The 22,179-nt window shown below is 39.7% G+C and overlaps 1 pseudogene; it reads right to left on the bottom strand.

The window, feature by feature from the left end:
- Window positions 1–9,701: 9,701 nt before the first annotated feature.
- Window positions 9,702–11,024, bottom strand: LOC129073405 (tubulin beta chain-like; annotated as a pseudogene).
- Between the last annotated feature and the right edge of the window lie 11,155 nt (window positions 11,025–22,179).

Genomic DNA, 22,179 nt, shown 5'->3' with positions numbered 1-22,179 from the left:
ACTTAGATTAATAAATTAGTGTTTTTAGCTGTTAATTAAGCACACAACTGCATTTTTTTATATTGATCTCCCATAAGTATATTGATGCTAACTCACTGCCAAAGGATGGCCAGGCAAAGTCATTAATTAATTTTAGTTGCTTGTCAGCATTTTAGAAAAGGAAGTCTTGGAAAGAGTAGTTTATATTTTTGGTATTCTGAGATCTTTCAATGTGGCAAAAGATCTAAAACATCTCACTTGCCTCGTTTTTGGGTCAAAGCTCTACCTCTCAAGAAAGGTAGAGAAGACAATTTCAGTGTAGAGCAATCTTTTCTACCCTTGTATTTGGAGTACAGGCTGTGAAACTCAGCAATGTGAGACAGTGCTGGGCTGATGGGTTACCTCAGTGACCCACAGGTGAGGACTGGAGACAGAGGGAGTGGAGCACATCAGAGGGCCATCAGGAGCTTTTTCCCAGAAGGCTTGTGTGGCGTATCCATGGATAAGTAAAAAAACAGATGGCCTTGAGGCTCACCAGCCTCATGGGAAACTGAGTAACCAACATTAAACCAAGAAGTCAACAAAAGAAGAAACTGAGTGAATGTTTTATTTCTAGTTGATTGCTCTTAAGAGACAATTCAGTCCTTTCACTTTGACCTTGTATTTGAACAAAGCTCTTATACGCTGAGCATTTGTTACTTTAAATGGGATTAAAAGGCTGCTGTGTCTTTTTAGTCCTCATTTGCATGGATTTTTTTTTTCTTTAGCAGTGATTTGAATCACAAGACAGAAGAAAGGTCGGAGACAGCCCCTAGGATATTCAAGGAAAAAAGTAATTCTAAAACTATTACATTCTTGGCTCACAATTACATACTTTTTAAAAATTTCAGTACATTTTGCAGACAATTTTATCAGCTATTGCCAAAGGATATTTTTTCTTGGTGCTTTTAACAACTTCACCTGCCCTTTACCCATCCTAGCCAATAGCTGAGCAGAAACTCTTACCCATTTTCAGAATGAAACAGAAATGCCTTGGCCAGCGCTTAGGCCTTTTCTGGCCAGGAAGTACTTTACATATGCTTCAGATCAAGGGGACAGGAGACAGACAGAATGGAGACTGATGGTACACTGCCAAGCAGATTATCTAAGATTAAAGTCCTGCTTCCAACAGCTAGGATTCCAGTGCCTATGGCAGTAAACATTCAGCAACATGAATCCTGTTATATCACTGGTCCCCCCTGAGTCAAGAAAACACTTAAGATGAGCAAGACCTTCTAAAGGAGCCTCATGGGACTGTTTTTAAAGGGAGGCGATCATGAGCACTCTGAAAAACCTATTCCAGAAAAAAGAATATCTGAGTGCTCTGTAACTGGAACTTCAAATGGAGCCTGAGTTTTCCACAAGCAGAAAGTGAATAGAACAGTAATTGGAGTGAGGTAGTTTCTTGGCATTACTACGTAGAGTTTTCTCTTTATTTTCTCTTTGTCCCCTTACTTTCCAAGGAGTTGACTCTGAGCTAGGGCTTAGTTCAAGGGGTAGGGTGGAGTGGAGAACTAGAACTGCCTGACAGATATGTTTTTTCTTGGATGTACTTCCAAAAGCCTATGCTGAAAAGGAGTGGATTCATGCTTGTAGGAGCAAGCACACTTTGGAGAAATAGGGGTGAATGAACCTCACCACCCCCAACCCAAGCCCAGTAGAGGCTCCCTGAGCTGAGGAGAAGAGAGAGAGACATACAGGGGCTCTGGACTCTGCCTCTCAGTAACTTCTCTAGAAAGATGCCTCTACTGTGGGGGGAAGGCTTCCTGACATGTCTAGGATGGTGGGAGCAGACATCCTGGAGTGGCACAGAAGTTGCAGGAGTACTGCAATTAGTGGTAATGGTGTCTGGCGGCCAATGGCCCATGGTCAGGGTGTACCTTTTTCTGGTTCTTTAGAGCTGCACCAGAATCAGGGTGTCATGAAAGAGCCCAGGAGCAGGGAAGGAAACACTGGGAATGCCTAGGATTGAGGGACTGGAAATTATATTGCATGAAAGAAACATTAAAGCTATATTTCTCTCATTTAAAAGTTTTCAGTGAGTTTTATGCCTACCAAAATGCTGCTCCCCCAGTAATTCCTGCCACCTCCAACCCCCACCCCAAACCCAAGTCAGGCACTATTCTGATTTCTAATACCATATATTAGCTTTGACTTTTAAAGACATTTCTATTAAATGGCATCACACTATTCATTCTCTTTTATGTCTGGTATCTTTTCCAAAGCTCAATGTTGTTGAGTTTTATCTCATCGTCACACATATTAGAACTTTGTGATGTTCACTGCCAAGTAGAATTCCATTGCATTAATACACAATTGGTTTGCCCTTTCTGTCTATTATCATTTGATTTGTTCCCTGTTTTTGGCTTTAAAGAATAAAATGGCTGTGAATATTTGCATGCATGTCTTTTATTTAAAAATTACAATTTTAAGTGATATATCAAAAAAGAAACCACGATGAATTAGGGAGAAAGAAAATCAGAATTGAATTACATTGAAAGCATTACCTAAAACTTATAGGTAATGCAATAAAAACAGTGCTTTGAAGAAAATTGATAGTCTTATATGCTATAATTTATAAGCATAAAAGAAGGTTAGAGGCTAAAAAAATGAGTGGTTAGGGATTTAGTACTGGCCATGAGGGAGTAACAAGTAACATGCTAAAATCAACTCTAAACCTGTACAAAATCTGTGAAGGGACCATTTTCAGGCAACAGACAACAGGCAACACAAGGTAAGCTCAACAGTGATGCTGGTTTCTGTCCGGGGTTCCTTCCAAACTATAGCACAGACAAGTGGGGCCCAAACAGAAACCAGTTTGTGGTGAGGCAGAAGACACAAAGGTCGGAGTCATCTGGGATCTGTGAGGAGGGCCACTGGAAGATGGGAACTGAATGAATAAAGAGCCTCAGAAAACTGCAGTGAAATCCCCTTGAAATTCTGGGCATAGTGAGACTGAGGTCTGGTGGAGGATATAGGGGTGGCGGTTCTAGCGGTGGTTCCAGAGTGTGGGGAGACATTGGAATTCTGAGCCAATGCTTAGTAGCTTTTAACCACCTTTATAGTAATTTTATACAGATAATACTTGTTAGGATTTACTTAAATATTTACCATTTTATTGTCTACCATTCTGTCTTGCATCCTCCAGCTGTCCTAGAATCCTTTTTGTTTTGTTTCTTTTTGGGTTTTTTTTTTGAAGTCAGAAACTTAGAAGTTGTTTTGAAATAAGTCTCTTCATTATAATAGACTCTTCCATTATGTAAATTTATAAATATTTTATTTTGCTTTTGTTCCTGCATTACAGTTTTGTGGAATGCTGCATTCCAGGCTGACTGAATTTTTCTCCATACTTTGTAACTGTGAATTGTTGCATTTTAAGTTCCATTTCTGCTGTAGAAAAGTTGGGTCTTTCTTCTTTGCTATTTTCCAATTTCTCTGCAATATTTCCAGGCAGGACTTATTTTCAGTATCTTGCTTAAGATACACTGTGCTTTCTGGGTCCTTCTGGACTCATGTTCTTTATGTGCAAAATTTGCAGGCACTATCATTTAAAGTAGTTCCACTCCTCAATTTTCTCCCTTTTCTCCCTCTGCGGCATCAATCATACATACATTAAATCTTTTCATTTAACCATCCCTGTCTCTTAACCTGTCTTTCATATTTTTCTTGTTACTTTCTTCAGCAAGGGTTGGTTAAATTCTTTAGATATATCTTCTCTTTGGCTATATCTAATCTGCTGTTTAACTCATCCATTCTGTTTTGACATCAATTATATATCTTATTTTCAGAAGTTTTGCTTCATGTTCAAGTTTCTCTATTAATTCCTGGTACTCTTTATTGTAATTGTGTCCTTTAGATGTTGGTATAAGTCACAGCAACTATTCAGTATTCTGTATCTGATTGCTCTAGCATCTACAGATGTGGGGATCATATAGTGACTGTTTACTGATTCAGTAATTTCCACTCATAGTTTGTCCTGTCATGTAAGTGGTAATTACTATTCCTAAGGTCATGCTTGATTTTAGTCCTTTAGGCCAAAGAAGGGAACTCTGATTGACTCACATGGGAGATTATTTTTTCTTCTGAAGGTGGTCCCCTGACCTCTGGCTTCCCACTCTCCCAATGCCCTTTTTGGGAGGAGACATAGTAATTCTTTTACAAGGTGATCTGTTGACATTAATTCAACAAATATTTATTAACATTCATTATGTGCCTGGCACAGTTCTAGGTGCTTGGGAAGTAAGTAACATTAAAAAATACCAAGGGCCAATTGTTAAGAAGTGCCTCAGGAAAAAATTAAAACAGTATAAGAAGAATGAGTGTGCTTAGGCTCTTTTGGGAGATGTTTTGCAATTTTAAATAGGGTGGCAAGGAAGCCCTTCCTGAAAGATGCCATCTCAGCGAAGGTCTCAGTGGGGTGAGGGAGCCAGGTATATGGATACCTGAGGGATGAGCATTGTGGGTGGGAATAACAGCAGATGCTAAGACCCTGAGATGGAAAATGCCTGTTGTTTTGGAAAAACCACAGAGAGATCAACACAACTGTAGAGTAAAAGGGAAAGTAGTAGGAGATGAGGTCAGAGAGGAAGGGATATCAAATTCTTAGGGCTTGATAGGCTGCTGAAAGAATTTAAGCTTTTACTTTGCATAAGATGGAAAGACACTCTGGTTTTGAGCAGGGCAGTGACATGATCTGACTGAGGATCTAACAGGATGACTCTGCATTCTGTGTTAAGAATAAATTGTAGGAAGAGCTAAGAAGTGAAGCAGACAGGTCAGTTAGAAGGCCACTGTGATAATCCAGGTGAAAAAAATGGTGGTGTTGACCAGAGCATTGGCTATGGAGCTCACAAGAAACAAGAAGGATTTGGGCTAGTCTGAATGCTGAGCCAACAAGATTTGCTGATAAACAGGATGGAAGATAGGAGGAAATGAGGATCCAAAGGGAGATGTGAAGGCCTGAACAATTAGCAGGATGGAGTTAACATCCTTGAGATTGCAAAGGCTGTGAAGGAGCAAAAATTGTTGTGGGGGGAAAAAGATAAACTCTGAACATGACAAGGTTGAGATATTTATTAGATATCAAAATGGAGATGACAAATAATTAGCCAGATACATGAATATGAAGTTCAGGAAGAGGTCTGGGCTGGAAATAAGAATTGGGAGTCTTCAACATATAATAGTATTTAGACCCAAGAGACTAGATGGAAATTATCTTGACACTGAATGTAGCTAGAGGGGAAAAAAAGAGATATGAGGAACAAACTCTTGCACATTCCAACGTTAAGAGGTTGGGGAGATGTGCAGGAGGAGGTAAAGGACACTGAGACACAGCAGCCATAATAATAATAGGAAAATCTTGAGAAACTCAGGAAGCATGTTCACAGAGGACACAGTAATTGGCTGGGAAGTCAAGTACAATGAGGTCTGAGATTTAACCTGATTGAAATGCATTCAAGAGGAAATGGGAGAAGAGGAACTGGACAGTGAGTTCAGATGATTTTTAAACTTGCTGTACTTCAAAGAGGATCAGAGAAATAAGCAGTCTAGTGGGAAATGGGAGTCAGAGAGAGTTCTACTTTTTAAGAAGGATGAAATAATTGCACTTTGTATATTGACGAGAAAAACCAAGTAGAAAAGGAAGGCAAGAGAGAGAAGGGAGAATATCTGAAGTGATGTCATTGAGTAAGGAAGAGGAGATTGGATCGTGGGCTCAAGTAAGAGCCATGGCTGGGGACAGAGACAGTTCATTCATAGTAACAGGAGGGAGGGTGGGGCTGATATGCCCATAAGAGCAGGTATTGGAATATGTGGTGATAAAAACTTGTGGAAGTTTTCCTCTGATTTCTTAGAGTAAAAGCAGCCTGCAGAGGAGGAATCGCTCTCCTTTCTGCAGTTTTACAACTATTAACTGTATAAAAACTTGTACTCATTGGTCACATTAAGAGGGAATCTTCTAAGTGGATTTTGTTAACACCAGGGACTCTTTTCTTTTAAAGATTTTATTTATTTATTTTTAGAGAGAGTGGAAGGGAGGGAGAAAGAAAGGGAGAGAAACATCAGTGTGTGGCTGCCTCTTGCACACCTCCAACTGGGGACCTGGCCCGCAACCTAGGCATGTGCCCTGACTGGGAAACCAACCGTCAGCCTTTCAGTTTTCAAGCTCGCACTCAATCCACTGAGCTACACCAACCAGAGCAGGAACTCTTGAATGAGATATAGACACCTCTGCTGACTGGGAGAAGATATCAGCTCTGAGAAAATGCAGAGAGCATGGGAAGCAATTTGAGTACCTGAGGCCAGTGGTGGAGAAGATATCAACTGGATGTTGTGCCTTCATCAGGAAGCTCAGAGGGAACTGAAAAAGTACTGGGTGATATTTATTGTGGCTCCAAGACTTGGTGGGAAACAAAGTTAATGAGCTGGCCATAAGTAGTAATGCTTCTCTTCTTTTAAATAAAACTTTAGTCTGCTACTTTGCCATCAGCATACTTGCAAGAATGTGTCATATAACTAACATATACTAGTGTATAATGTCTTTACTCAGTTGAACTCTCTGGGTTAAAGTTGATATAAAAGCAGCAATATTTTTTCAAAGGTCATCAGATATTTAGAGTACTATGGCATCTCCAATAAAAATGAGACATAGGATTATAATCTGCTGTTAAAATAAGTACAGAGCAGTTTAATCAACAATAATAATTTTAAAAATTCCAATTCATGCTTTTGCTCAAGTACTATTTTATTTCTGGTTGTGCTAGTGCTTCAAAGATTGAATATTTCCCTTTGGGAAGTAATTCAGGCATGAATAATTATTTCTACCCTTGTTTCCCCTTATCTCATCCATCTTACTAGTCCTCATATCTACCACAGGGTCTGAAAATGGTAGGCATTATAATATATGTATTAATTAAAGAACCCTGTAGGTTTTCAATGTTTACTTTTCTTTATTTTTTTCTGCTTTGTTATAATATATCCTTCCTTGAATCCGGTTAAATCAAAGAGCTTTACGATTGTAATTATAAAATATAAGATCAACATAAAATCAAAGTCTAATTCTACTAGCAGAGTCAGTGAAGAACTGAAGTCCAGGTCAATCCTCATGATTCCCGTGATGCACACACGGACAGTGTGTTTGTGACAGTTAGGCAGTATAGGGCAGTAGCACTGATGATTTTAGCCCGAATTATTTAAATTGGTTGTAAGAGTGTTTCCAAAGACATAACTTTGTTCTTTTAATTGGCTCTTTTAATCAAATGAAATCCCAAACCTCCTCATTTTTTAGCACTAGAAGAATATCTACGTAGCGGGGACACTGATCACTTGACAACGCTGCTCATAAGTGTCACCTTCCCCTGGGATTCACTCATTTAGTTCCCAGCACTGATACGTCTCTGGGGCTTAGGTGCATATGTTTCTTCCTGTAACTCTCTACCTCCTTTCCTTGATAAGTCAGGGTGCAGTTGAGATGACTGCTTTTTCAAGAAGCATTCCTAAATAACATAACTTAAAGAAAATAATCACAGGATCCTTGAAGCACAAATTCAGTCCAGCTTCTCAGTGCATTTCTCTGTTTCTATGATACTAGATTACTGGCTCTGACTTCTGGGATGCTAACATAAGAACTTTCAAGAGTATAATCTTCCAAAATAACAGTGAGAATACCAACAAAAATGGTCAAAATCAACTTTTTTTTAGAACTCTGGAAAATAACTAAAGAATTGCAAAAATCTCAGGAGCACAATTGTATTCCAGATAAATGACTGGATTTTCATAGGAGTAACATGCTGTATGTTTTTCAACTTGTCATATACCACCATCCTCTCCCAAGCCTGGTAGTAGCCTTGAAAACCAGCAGCTTTGCAACTACAGTGGCTGTAAAAACTATCTGTTCAGCAGCCACCTGACGACCCAGAATAGGTTTGGAGCTCTCCAAAGCCTCATCTCCAGAGAACTGTCACCTCTTGACCCATATGGCAGCTCCTTTCAAAGATGTATTGTCAGGTATTGTATTTTTAATCTGAATCTAAGCTAGCTCTGTGCAAACAGCCTTATCCCCAGGTGTTTATCAAAAAACAGGTAGCAGCACTTGTTTACATTGCAGCTGCCCAAGGGAAAATACCTGTTGGGGGTAACAAGGGCTGACTAAGAAACTTAAAAGGAAATATTGGAGACTCACATATACATATGAAGCATTGAAAAACTTGGACATATGGCCAGGAATCTAGAAAACCATGTGTATGTGTTGGTCTGTGCACATTCCCAGGAATGGTATGAAAAGGCCCTCACCTCCAGCCTCCAGCAGAATTTGAGGCTTTGTGTGAGCAGTAAGGGAAGGCTAAGGTGGAGTTGGGACCTGCCTGCTGGAGTGCCAAGGACATGTCCACACACACAGGAAGAGTCTCACAGCAAAGGTGTATTGAGATATGGATCAAAGCATTGAATGTGATCTCTATCCAGTTATTATTTGATCGCCAAGCTGATTTTCAAAGTTGTTACATTATATTACTTAAAACATTCAGTTTTTCACAGAAATGTATAAGACATGCAAAATACAAAGGATAGTAATACACAGATAGGAAGAAAATTGTCAAGAGAAGTTTTCCCCAGCAAAGTCCAGGTGTTAAAGTTACTAAAAGAGGGCTTCTCCCCCCACCCCCCGCCGCCCAATTCCCATTTATTTTTGGCTTTAGAAGCAATGTCATTTTTTAAATATGAAAAAAATCAAGTTCAAGACAAAACAGAAATTTGAAGTGTAGCATAGGCCAAAATCAAGAGTCGTGGGGCAGGGGAAGGCAATAGCAAAAGAAATGAGATGTGGCCAAAAGACAGAGGGTGTACTGTCCCCTCTCCTCCAGGGAATGACTCCAACACTTGGGTGGCAGTAAGTAATTTTTCATACACATATCGGACTGCTGTTCTTTTTCAGGTAAGGAAAGATTGAGATGCGGAGGGACCTTCTGGAGGCTTAGCGACCAAAGGTGGTCACCCTTCACCCTTTACCTCCTTCTCTATCCAGAGAAAGAAAGTGATTCAATATGAGAGGTAAAATGGAAGAGGAAAGGATCTCACTTGACAGAGTGCAGCTGACCCCTGCAAAGGAAATAACTCAGCAAAGAGCTTAAGAAACTGAAAATTGAGGTAATACTGTTCATATCTTCCCCAAAGCTGGGGGTAGATCAGGGAAAAATACTCGGAAAATAGAACACCTCAAATCCATTCTCCAAAGCTGTTCTGGAGTGGGAAACCCCACCCGTTCCTTGTGGAGACTTTTACCTGCTAGAGTTGGAATCATTCCCTTTCTACTTGGCTACCACATTGGCTTAGGATGGTGTTTCCAGCATACAGTCCTAAATGGGACCTGGATGAGACCCAGCTTTTTGGAGAATTATCTTAAAAACAGAGAGGGGAATATTAACTGGACAAATAGGAGGAATGGGCACCAGGAAGAAATACTAGATTATCCCCAAATAGCAGAAATATAGATTTCCTAGAGTGGAAAGAGAGAGAAGACATTCAGCAAATAATGAATATTTATTGAGTGGCCTATTATGTGCTAGGCACTGCTCTACAACACCCCTAAAAGAAAAAAAAAGAGGAAGGAGATGTAAATTCTGAAGGAGAGTAAAGAAGCACTTGAAGAAGTTTAAGAGAACTGAGAAGCCTGACTGATGGATATGGGCTTAAGCCTCCTCACTGAAATCCTCCTCCTCATCTACTGTGGCATCCTGGTACTGCTGGTACTTGGAGATGAGATCATTCATGTTGCTCTCAGCCTCTGTGAACTCCATTTCGTCCATGCCTTTGACCATGTACCAGTGCAGTAAGACTTTCTGGTGGAACATGGCTGTGAACTGCTCTGGGATGCGCTTAAATAGTTCCTGGATAGTCGTGCTGTTGCCAGTGAAGGTGAATGCCAGCTTCAGGCCATGGGGTGGGATGTTGCAGACAGCTGTCTTGACATTGTTGGGGATCCACTGCACAAAGGAGCTGCTATTCTTGTTTTGCATGTTGAGCATCTGCTCACCCACCTCCTTCATGGACATCTGCCCATGGAAGACAGAAGCCATGGAAAGGTACCAGCCATGGCAAAGGTCATAGGCAGCCATCATGTCCTTGGTATCAAATACCTTCTGGGTGAGTTCAGGTACAGGGAAAACCCAATACTGCTTGGTGCCACAGCTGGTTAGAGGGGCGAAGTCAGGCATGAAGAAGTGGAGGCATGGGAAGGGGACCGTGTTGACTGCCAGCTTGTAGAGGTCAGTACTGAGCTAGTCAGGGAAGCAGAGGCAGGTGGTGAGACCACTCATGGTGGCTGAGACCAGGTGATTAAGGTCCCCATAGGTTGGCATGGTCAGCTTGAGGGTGTGGAAGCAAATGTAGATCATAAAGGGCCCCATTATCAATGCAGTTGGTCTCATCGGTATTCTCTACCAACTGATGGACAGAGATTGGTGGCATTGTAGGACTCAGTCATGACTTCTGACACTTTGGGTGAAGATACCACACTGAAGGTGTTCATGACACAGTCAGGATACTCTTCACAGGTCTTGCTGATGAGCAAAGGACCACTCCAGAGCCTGTGCCCCCAACCAGAGTGGGTCAGCTGGAAGCTCTGCAGGCAGCCACAGCTTTCAGCCTCCTTATGCACCATGTTCATAACTAAGTCAACCAGCTTGGCCCCCTCTGTATAGTGGCCCTTGGCCCAGTTGTTTTCTTCCCCAAACTGACCAAAAACAAAGTTGTCTGGTCTGAAGATCTGGCCGAAAGGACCTGAGTAAACAGAGTCCAAGGTACCAGGTCCCAGCCCACCAAGATAGCATGAGGAACATATTTTCTGCCTGTGGCTTCATTGTATTACACAGAGATGTGATCCAGCTGCAGGCCACTGTCCCTGTGGTAGGTGCCAGTGGGGCTGATGCCATGTTCTTCGCTAATCACCTCCCAGAACTTGGTACTGATTTGTTACCACACTGGCCCACCTGGATGTGCATGATTTCCCTCATGGTTCAAACTAAAAGTTTTGCTCACCTCAAAAAAATCAGATAAGAAAATATGAAATGTTTTTTCTCTATTGCTGCTCAAAGGCTGGTAGACTGGGACATGCCCTAGAGGCTGGAGCAGTGAGGTCTGAATGCAGCAGCAGGAAGATTCTGAGAATAGAAAAAGGTTTTAAATCTGCTACTACGAGTTTGTTCAAAGAACTAAAGGAAACTATGCTTAAATAATTAAAGGAAATATAAAAACGATATTTACCAAATAAAGAATAACAATAAATAAACATAAATTTAAAAACAGAACCAAATAGAAGTTTTGCAGTTTGAAATGAAAAATTCACTAGAAGGGCTCAATGACAAATTGAAATGGTAGAAGAAAATAATCAGAGAGCTTGAATATACGTCATCTGAAATTACCATATTTTGCCATGTATAATGCACACTTTTTTGCACAAATTTTGAGGGAAAAATATGGATACACATTAACTTAGGTAGCACTAATTCCCATACATAATGCAAACTGTACATGGGAATTGGCAGTAAAACATTGGGAGCACATTATATACAGAAAAATACAGTATCTAGTCCAAAGAACAGAGAGAAGAAAGAATGAAGAAAATGAACAGAGCCTTGGAGACCTATGGGTCATCACAAAGCATAACATCAGATGCTAATGAGAATCCCAGAAGAAGAGACAAGAGATAAAGGAATAGAAAGTATACTTGAATAAATAATGGCTCAATGCTGAATTACCCCAAGTCCTATCTTATTTCTCATTGAATCTCCCCAGGAGTTTATATTACTGCCCTAAAGGAATGGTACAATTTGCAGACACCATACCTAGTTCCTATCTTCTGGCTTCCAGCTTTTCTCACCAACCAAAGTAAAACAGAATAAAAGAAAAAAGAAAAGAGACTTTGGAATATGTTCATATGTTCTACATTTGAATTTCGGTGCTATCACTTATTAATTAAGTGAACTGGGTAATTACTTCTCCAGGCCTCAGTTTCTTCCATTATTGAAACGCACATAATGGTACCTTATTCATAGGATTCTTGTGAGGTTAAAAATTATACATCTGGCCTTTAATGGACAGTAACACTTTCCTGCCTCCCTTTTCTGATTAGACTATTAACTTGAAAGAATGGTTTCAAAAAATTGCAAGTTGTCTCAGAGTGGAATACTTTGTTAATGGAACTCAATTTCTAAAAATTCATTCCTTACCAGAGATGGTAAAGAATGAGGACAAAAACTGAAGCATTCCATCTAAAGATTTGACTTGGACTGGAAAGGAAAAGAATATCCCTCTTCTTCCCTTCCAGAGCCAAAGCTTGGGGAAGCTGCTCATCTGAGAACCATGTGGAGGGCTGAGACCAATAAGCTCAAGAAAGCAACTTCAATGATCCAATAAAATGGAAGGGGCCCATAATGGAAATGCCAGCATGATAACGAAAGCAATAGCTATGGTTTGAGAGTAAAGGGAGGCAGACAAGGGTAAAAATTTGAAAGAGACAATGTTGATTTTTCTCTTCTTTAAAATGCTAGGGACAAGTATTAATTTACTTACTGGCAAAAGTGAGCTTTACATTGTCCCCCACTCCCAACCCTTAGGACATAACTCTCAAAATGCCTGAATTCTCCAAAGAATATATCATACATGTTTTCTAATGCTCATACATTACTCTTTATGGGTCTTTGTTCTATATCTGTAGACTGGTGCAGCAGACTTGTTACAAAGGCCTAACACTCAGGGCCAGATGCTAAAACAACCTCTCTGAATCATATTGAAAAAAGGGGAAATAAAGAAGGCATCTATGTCAAGTCTCTGTGTCCAGTGGGTCCATCAGAAACACAGAAACCATATCATATTACACAAAGAGGATTTAACACAGAGAGCTGGCTTTAAAAATAGTGGAGAGTTGAAAGAGTAAAAAAGCATGCTGAAGCCCTGGCTGGTGTGGTTCAGTGGATTGAGCACTGGCCTGCGGACCAAGAGGTTGCCATGCATTCAATTTCCGGTCAGAGCACATGCCTGAGTTGGGGGCCAGGTCCTCAACTGGGGAGGTGTGAGAGGTAATGGCACATTTATGTTCCTTTCCCTTTCTTTCTTCTTTCCCCTCACTCTAAAAATAAAATAATATCCTTTAAAAAAAGCTGGCTCAGGGAACCAAAAGAAAGAGCTGGGGTTACTAGAATCTAGTTGTTAGAGATGAGGATCCTCGGGACTTGTGTACAGATATATGGGGCAAGGTTCACACAACTAGTACTCAGCCTTAGGAGGAGCTGTGGGCTGGTGTCTGATGCAGAGAACAGATCAACGGTTGCCTGGGTGGTGGGTGTGTGGAGAAAAATGGGCAAAGGGGGTTAAAATGTACAAACTTTTATAACTTCCAGTTATAAAGTGGGTCCTGGGACTGTAATGTACAGCAACTATAGTTAATAATATTGTATTGCATATTTGAAAGTAGCTGTGTGATTGAATCTTGAAAGTTATTATAGGAAAAAATGTGTAACTCTATGGTGATAGATGTGAACTAAGCTTATTGTCATGATCGCTTTGCAATGTATACAAAGACTCTATCATTACATTGTACATCTGAAACAAATCTAATGTTATGTAAATTATACCTCAATAAAAATAAAAATAAAAAGAAGAAATAGCTAGGGTTGGAACCAAGTGTCTGCTCCATCTGGACTGAAGCTGAAAACAGAAAGGAACTTCCTCTCTGCTTGTCTTGTCTCCCACTTTTCACTGAGTGCCTCTCAATGGAAGAACCAAATAGGAAGCCAACTAACATGGCAATTTTGGAAATAAAATTCCCTTTAAGAGCCTCAGTTCCAACCATCACAAAGAGGGTGTGGAGCCCAGGGTGAGCAGTTATATAAGCAACCCAATCCTGTAACTCAGAACTCTGGTAAGACTGTAGAGACAGCCCAGGTGAGCCCACAATGACAGCAGCCCCAGTCAAGACTGACTGTCACTGCATCTCAGCAAGTGAGGGACATTCACTTGAGTGCAGTTAACTGACAGGGATGTGAGAGAAAGTAGGAAATTGTTGTCTTAAGCCATTAAGGTCTGGATTATTTGTTACTTATCAATGGATAACAGGTGGACTCAAGAATGGAGGGAAATTATTTCAAGAGAACAGGACTAGACCCTAATCAGGAAACTAATGACAAGGGTCAGTGACTGTTTTGTACCTCCTATTTTCTGCTTTAGAATAAGAGTGTCTAATGTGTGCCAATTATATATTGGGGTAGATAAGTTGTCTCTTTAATTCATAGGTCTTCAAAGGAAAAGGAAATGTACTCAAGGAATAGCAACAGAAAAGCCTCATCTACATCTCGACTTAACTTAGAATATGATATCTTAAATCTGAAGTCAATGCCATAAGGAATGAGACTTTGAGAGTCCTCTGGGGACAATCTAAATTATTTTTTGGCCAGTGAGAAGGCAGGAGCACACCTAAGATAGCTGAAAATTCATGACACTCTTCCAATAGAAAAGTGTGTATGTGTTCCTCCACCCTTTGGATTGGGGTGGTCTGTGGCTATTTTGTCCAACAGAGTATGGCAGAAGTAACAATCATTCTGGGCCTAGCCTCTAAAAAGACTAACAATTTCTTCCTCTTCTCTCCAGACTCAGCTCTGCCTTGGAAGAAGTGCAGTCACCAACACAGAGAGGTCCCTAAACTACACAAGGAGGGAAATGGCCCTGCTGAGTTTTGTCCTTTAAGTCACCACCAAGGCCCTGGGCAAGCTAAGAGGTCAGCTGGACTCTTCTGACCAGACCAGCTATAAGCTAAATATCATAAAGCGACCCTTATTGATGTCACATGAAGCAGAAGTATCTTCCAACCCCATCTTTTGCCCCAAAGACACTTCAAATCAAGAGATATAAAATAAAAAGTTCATTGTTTCAAGCCATGAGTGTTAAGAGGAGTTTTTGTTGCAACAATATATACCCCAAATGATTGTGTTTGTTCTGTTTTTGCTAGCTTCCCATTTATAGTCCTCCCACCCACAGGGGAAAAAATTATGTCTATTCTAGACTTCTTAAATCTCTCCTCTGAGAATGATTTCATACCTTTAATAGTAAGCTCTCTGTTTTACTGCACAGGTGCAGTCAGCTTTAGGAAGACCCAAGGTGCATCATTGGAATTCAGTCTTCTCTTCTAACTTTTGCAATTCTGTCCATACTTGCTTCATTCCAAAGACTAAAGAATTCAACCTAGCTGCTTGATTAAAGGCACATTATAGTAAAATCATGCTTTTCAATTAAAAGACAAGAATTCACACTGTAAACAAAGAGTAATGCCACTCCAAAGATGTTCTTTTAATTCAGCCAGGTGGCCAAAGGCATTTTTCTTTGTCATCACTCTGGCTTGATGTAACATGGAATGATTATATTTGGAAAGCATTGACTTTAGACAAGTGTGCTAAATTTGTACAATTGCATACCATATGCTTTTCATTTTGCAATAATCTATTTTGAGATTTCCATTTTTCCTGTTTTTCTTTGGCAGTCTTTCCTGAATGACAGCATGTTAAAAATTTCAGGAGCTGTCTCTAGTGGCTTAGGCAGCTCTTTAACTTGTTTTAAATATTGACTTCCTGGTATTTATTCAAGCCTTTAACTCTAGGAACTATTATCAAATTATGTATAGTGGTTTTCCCTTTGGAATTTTGTCATTATGTTTTTAGGTTTTATCTATTATTTGAAGCATTAAAACATATTTGTGAATGGATTCCTGGGCTTTTCCCATATACACTGAGGTGGCAGGAGGGTGCTCTCTTATTATTAAGCTGTTGTCAATGAAGAGATATCTCTGTCATCCTGATTGTTCATTAGTCACCTAAAATCTTTGTACCTGAAATCTTTCTTCCTCAAAAAATATAATCTTCATTTATCACTTTGATGTCAATTATACAGTGAAGTATTGTCTCAGCAATTTGTCTCTAATGTAACGTGGTACAATGTTCTGGAGGTTATGGAGAAAGTGATCATATGTTCCAAGTGAAAAGTCAGTTGTGGACTAACAGATGAAAAGAGTGCTGGGATTTTAATGGCTGCCATAGTTAAGATTTCCCTTCCTACTTGCCAGTCCCTGGTGAAGATTGAAATAACATGGTGACTCATTCAATACACTTGGCATTATAATCTCTGAGACACATCTACCAGTTTAAAGAATAAATTCTATGTTTCAAAATACTTCATTTTGAAATTTGTCTTTCTTGTCAAAATTTAGCTTGAAAAGGAATTCTTCCTTAATTTTAGTTTCTTATGTTACCCCACTCCCTTTAGAATCCTATTTAAATCCAATTTCCTAACTCTAAATTATTAGACTGAGTGGAAGTAAGTTCTTTTGAAATATGTATTGTGTTGCATGCCTACAAATCCATGAAAAACAACGAGCTACCATGTTCATTCATATGCAGGCAGTGGGGTGCCGTTAAAGCTTTGACAACTGGCTTTCCACATAAAAGTCCTGATTTGTAGAATCTGCCAATTTCTGTGGTGCAAACGTTCCTGTTATTTCTGGCTGAAAACTGCTAAATGACATCACTGAACATGGCATCAATTCATCTATTGAGATAAAATAATAAAAATTTGACATTTTCCTTTTGAAGTAAATTAGTAAAAACCATGAATACCAAAAAACAAAATAAAACTCTTTTGGTCATTTTTATACCTTTATTATATACCTTAAATTAAATTTTAAAAATATCTGCCAAGGGAAAAATTACTGTCTGGGAATTTCTTGATGGCTGGGTCTGCTCTAGCTTTACCTGTGTCCACAGTCTCAATCAGGAACAATTTGGCCACAGAAGTATACTTCCTCTTAACAAGTTGATAAAGTATCAATTCTATATCATTAAATATATCAAGTACATATGGTCAAATATACACACACAATATAAAGTATGTACATGCTCGGGGGACCTCAGTGAAAAAGAAGGAATGGAAAAACATATGATACTTTAACCGACCTATTTCTTAGCCAATTAAAACCTGTTTACTATTTTGATCGGGCATAATGAATTTCATAGAACCAAAAGAATAGGAATATGGTGTTAGCTAATTCTAATTTAAAGATTGACTTTACTTTCAAAGAAGTCTGAAAGTCTCATCAATTATTTTCAGAGAAGAATATGCTAGAGAGCAATATATTAGAATATAAAATGAAAAGTAATGTAGGTTCACAATCCTTCTTACAAAACGCTTAGAGCCAAAGGTGCTTGGGTATTCAAGATTTTTTCAGCAGTGTTCTAAGGCAGCTTCAGTAGATAAATGCACTAATTTTTCTGCTCAGAAATGTACGACTATTTACACAAAATGGAATACACAAAGACTAAGGCCTCACGTCAGTTAAAATCAAATTTTGTGGTCAGATGAGTTCAGGTCAGATCAGGATTTGCAGCCAAGTGAGTTATGAAAAGATATTCAATTTTTAGAGGTTTTTTAGAATCCAGAAATGCAGATGAGAAATTGAGAGATTACAATGAAAGAGAAACTTTGTTTTTAAAGAGCTTTACATTGCTGTTGAGTGATTTTCTTCAGGGCTATTACCAAGAATCTAAAATGATTGTAGACTCTTGGTCAAATTGGTGGCATAGGTAAACAATGGCTTGCCTCCTTGCACAACCACATAAAAATTAAAACAAAACTATGGAACAGCCATCATTCAGAATTGTTTTCGATTCAGAGCTGAATGGAAGAAATCACTTTGAGACTGGCAGGAGAGGCAGAGACACAGAACAGGCTGGTACCACATCCACATGTGGCAGATACAAATCAGGAGGGATTTCTCAGGAGTGAGGGGTCCCTTCCCCACACCCAGGCCCAGCAGCATGGGGTTCCAGTGCCAGGAAGATAAGTTGCCATAACTTCTGGCTGTAAAAAACAAGCAGGGATTAAGGTTGTGGAAGATAGAAACTTCTGGAATCCCAGGCAGTTCCTCTTAAAGAGACTGACACAACTTATTCAGACTCACTCCTTCTGAGCTCCAGGGTCAGGGCAGCAGATTGAAAGGCATCATAGATATGCAGGGAGGAAGTAAATTGTCTAATATCAAGGTGAGAGCTGGAGGCAGCTTTCTCTCAGACAGAAGTGCTGGCAGAGGTCATTGTTCCTTTTCTGAGCCTTCCCCTTACAGATCCACAGAGCGGGCAAGAAGGTGCCATATCTGAGATTCCATCAACCTAGCTTATACTGTTTGCCCCACACTGGTGATTCCCTGAGGCCCTGCCCCACCCAACTTTTGGGCTCAACTAAATGTTTCCAGTGGCTTTTCCATATGAATGGCTTGTGTTTGCCCATGCTTCAGATTTTCCTAAATTATTTCAAACAAGCACCATGTGGCTTCAGCAAGCTTTGTACCTCTTACTAAGTTTCCCCAGTCCAGCACTAGCAGCAGCCAGCCTTGGTTCACAGGTTGGCCTCTTCTGCACACCTCAAAGCCTAGAAAAAGTAGCAGCTTGTGCTGCAGATTGCTTCGTAGCTAATACTGTGTGACCCTGGACAGAACACAGGCAGTGACTAACCTTGGACATGGCAACAACAATTGAGGCTCAACTACTATACAACAATAGGATGTACAGAACCCACAGAATGGGTATACCTTGAGCACCCAGCTTGGGTAAAAGAAGAGGCTATGCCACTGGCCCCTGTAGGACACCTACTACATCAGGCCACTTTGTCAAACCTGAGATATGTAGGAGCTCTACCTAATACATAGAAACAGAAACAGGGAGGCTGTCAAAATGAGGAGACAATGAAATATGGCCCAAATGAAACAACAGATCAAAACTCCAGAAAAAGAACTAAACAAAGTGGAGACAAGCAATCTACTAGATGTAGAGTTCAAAACACTGGTTATAAGGATGTTCAATGAACTTAGTGGACCTCAACAGCATAGAAAAGATCCAGTCAGAAATTAAGGATACCCTAATTAAAGAACAATTTACAGGGAATCAACAGTAGAGTGGATGAAGCCAAGAGTCAAATCAGCCACAGGGAATATGAGGAAACAAAAAACAACCAATCAGAATAGCAAGAATAAAATATAATTTTAAAAATGAGGATAGTGTAAGGAAGCTTCTGGGTCAACCTCAAGCATACTAACATTCACATCATAAAGGTGCTGGAAGGAGAAGAGAAAGGGAAAGAAATTGGAAACCTACTTAAAAAAATAATGACACGAAACTTCCATAATTTGGTAAAAAAAAAAAAAAATGGACACACAAGTCCAGGAAGCACACAGAATCCCAAACAAGATGGACCCACAGAGACCTACAACAAGACACATCATAATTAAAACGCCAAGGTTTAAATACAAAGAGAGAATCTTAAAAGCAGCAAGAGAAAAGCAGTTAGTTACCTATAAGGGAGCCCCTATAGGAGTGTTGGCTGATTTCTGAAAAGAAATTTTGCATACTGGGAGGGATTGGCAAGCAATATTCAAAGTGATGAAAAGCAAGCCTTACAACCAAGATTACTGTACCCAACAAAGCTATAATTTAGAATCAAAAAAACAGATAAAGAGTTTCCCAGACAAGAAAAAGATAAAAGAGTTCATCATAAACAAACCAGTATTATATGAAATATTTAAGGGTCTTCTTTAAGAAGAAGTTCAAAAATATGTACAATAAAATGGCAATAAATACATATCTATCAATAATCAACTATAAAAAACAAAATAAACAAACAAGTAGAACAGAAACAGAATCACAAATACAGAGAAGATTTTGATGGTTGCCTGATGGAAGTAGGGTCGGGGCGATGGGTGAAAAAAGTAAAGGGATTAGGAGGTACAAATTGGTAGTTACAGAATAGTCATGGGGATGAAAAGCACAGCATTCAGAATAGAGTAGCCAAAGAACACATATGCATCACCCAGGGATATGGACAACAGTGTGGCGATACACCTTGAACAATCAGGGGGAAGGGAGTTGAGTGGAGGGGAAAAAAGGGGGAAAATTTGGGACAATTAATAGCATTAACAATAAAATATAATTTAAAAAAATAAAATTATTGTAAAATGTAGTAATTAACTTTCATTAACAAAAACAAAAAGCTCTTAGTCCTTAGGACTATCCATCCTGTATAGATGATACTCTCTATAAAATTAGAGAGATCTATACACTATGTTTTTCAGCATGTCAAAATCAGTAAAACACCACTGTGGCTCTTTTCAGAGTTTTACAGTTTATAATTCCAAAGGGAGTTTTAGTTGCAAAAAGTATGAAATTCTGTGTGTGTGTGTGTGTTTTTGAGGGGGTGGCAAAGATGGAGGCAACTATAAAGTATATATTTTCTTTCTTTAATTCTATCCCACAAAGTAAGACAAAAATCAGACTTCTAATATGAGAAAGGAGTGAATGGAAGTCACACTGACCTTGCCTCAGGGCCAATATGGAATTACAGCTAAATTGTGGAGAAATCACCTGGAACAAATAACGGAACAATAGTAAGAGAGAAGCCTTGTAACAGAGAAGAATCAGCTTTAGCAAAACCTGACTCATAAGGAGTGTGGTAGAGACTCAAGAAGGCTGGCTGGGCACTCACAGGCAGCAGCACCAGAGGGATATTTAAGTAGCCAGTTGGATCCCCCTGATCCCCACTCTGAGAAGAGCGGGGTGTAAACCTTAAGCAGGGATCCCCAGCCTACAGCACCACAGCCCAAAAAGGACACAGATAACAGTGAGCTGTGAAAAGTGGCAGGGTTACTCTCTGCCAGAGATGGGTGGCTAGAGATGCAAAGAGCTGTTTAAAGGGCTGACACACAAATTTTCATTTGCAGCCACTTACCCTGGGCTCCGGTAAAGGTAGGGGCAAAGTGGCTGGAGACATCTGAGGAGAAACTGGGGACGGAGGCTTTGGGGAGACAACTGAGAGAGTAGCCAATGGGATCCCCGTGCTGAGTCATCCCCCATACAGCAGCAATGATCAAGCTCAGGAAGACCACTCCCCACCAAGCAGGAGCCTGAAGGAAACAATATCCCTGCCCCAAGGAGGGATTCCATCATGCCCTATGGTGCTTCAGCCTGACTGCTGAGTGGAGAGTGACTAGATTATCAACTGAAGGAGAAAGCCACAGACACTAGATCCCTAGGAGTCTTGAACCAATCCACTAAGGTCAGGCAGAGTCAATATCTGACATCACCAGAGGCGGATCCAGAAGGAAAAAACAGCAATAAATACTAGAAGCTACCAAGATGAAATCCACTCTGTTCTTCTCCATGATTTGCAATATTTTCTTTCCTGCATAGCCTTTTAAAGTTCATTTTCTGTCCATCAAAGTTGTGCATATTAACTCATTTGATTTTACACTATAGTTTACTTCCTTCCTTTCTTAAAATACTCTAAATCTCTTTACAGCTTTATTAATACAGGTTCATTTGATGTCAATAGTGGGATTGCAGAGGGGGAGTTATTTTTGTGGATATGTGTTTGTTTCTTGGGCTTTGTGGGTTTTTTTCTGGAAGACCTGCACAAAAACACACAAGATGCGTTGAGGAGAGTGACCCTCAGTCAACCAGCTAGAAGGAAGGATTCACCAAAGAAGGACCAAACAATAATCACAACCCAACTACTTCCAGAGTGACAACATAAACAGCATAAAATGCAACCAAAGAGCATCAATTTCAGGATATCAAGGAGATGGCACCACTGAATCTCACAGGTCTCCTACCATAGAAGGTCACACCAAAAGTCAAGAAATCAAGACAGATCAATTTAAGAACCAGAAGCAAAAGAAAAAAGAAAAAAAAGAGTCTCACAAATAATGGAAAGACAAAGAAACATCCCCCAGATGAAGGGAAAGGAGGAATCCCCAGAAAGAGTACCAAATGAAATAGAGGCAAGTAAACTACTTCAGATACTGAGTTCAAAACAATGGTACTAAAGAAGCTCAATGAGTTCAATGAACTCAAAGAGAATTACCAAAAGCTACAGGGAAACTATAAGGAACTTACTGCAAACTATATCAGCACAAAAAAATGACAGAAAAACTATAATTAATAGACAAGGAAGAAATGAAGAACACAATTTCTGAATTGAAAAAAATGGTAGAAGGAATCAAAAGCAGGGCAGACAAAGCAGAGTATCGAATCAGTGAGCTGGAGGACAAGGTAGAAAAAAGCTCCCAGAAAGAGCAAAAAA

Source organism: Pteronotus mesoamericanus, unplaced genomic scaffold (genome assembly GCF_021234165.1).
Source record: "Pteronotus mesoamericanus isolate MK-2021 breed Mesoamerican mustached bat unplaced genomic scaffold, CSHL_Meso_final contig_41, whole genome shotgun sequence".
NCBI classification, from domain to species: Eukaryota; Metazoa; Chordata; class Mammalia; order Chiroptera; family Mormoopidae; genus Pteronotus; species Pteronotus mesoamericanus.
Note: the sequence above shows the minus strand (reverse complement) of the source record. Positions and strands in the feature narration are given on the sequence as shown.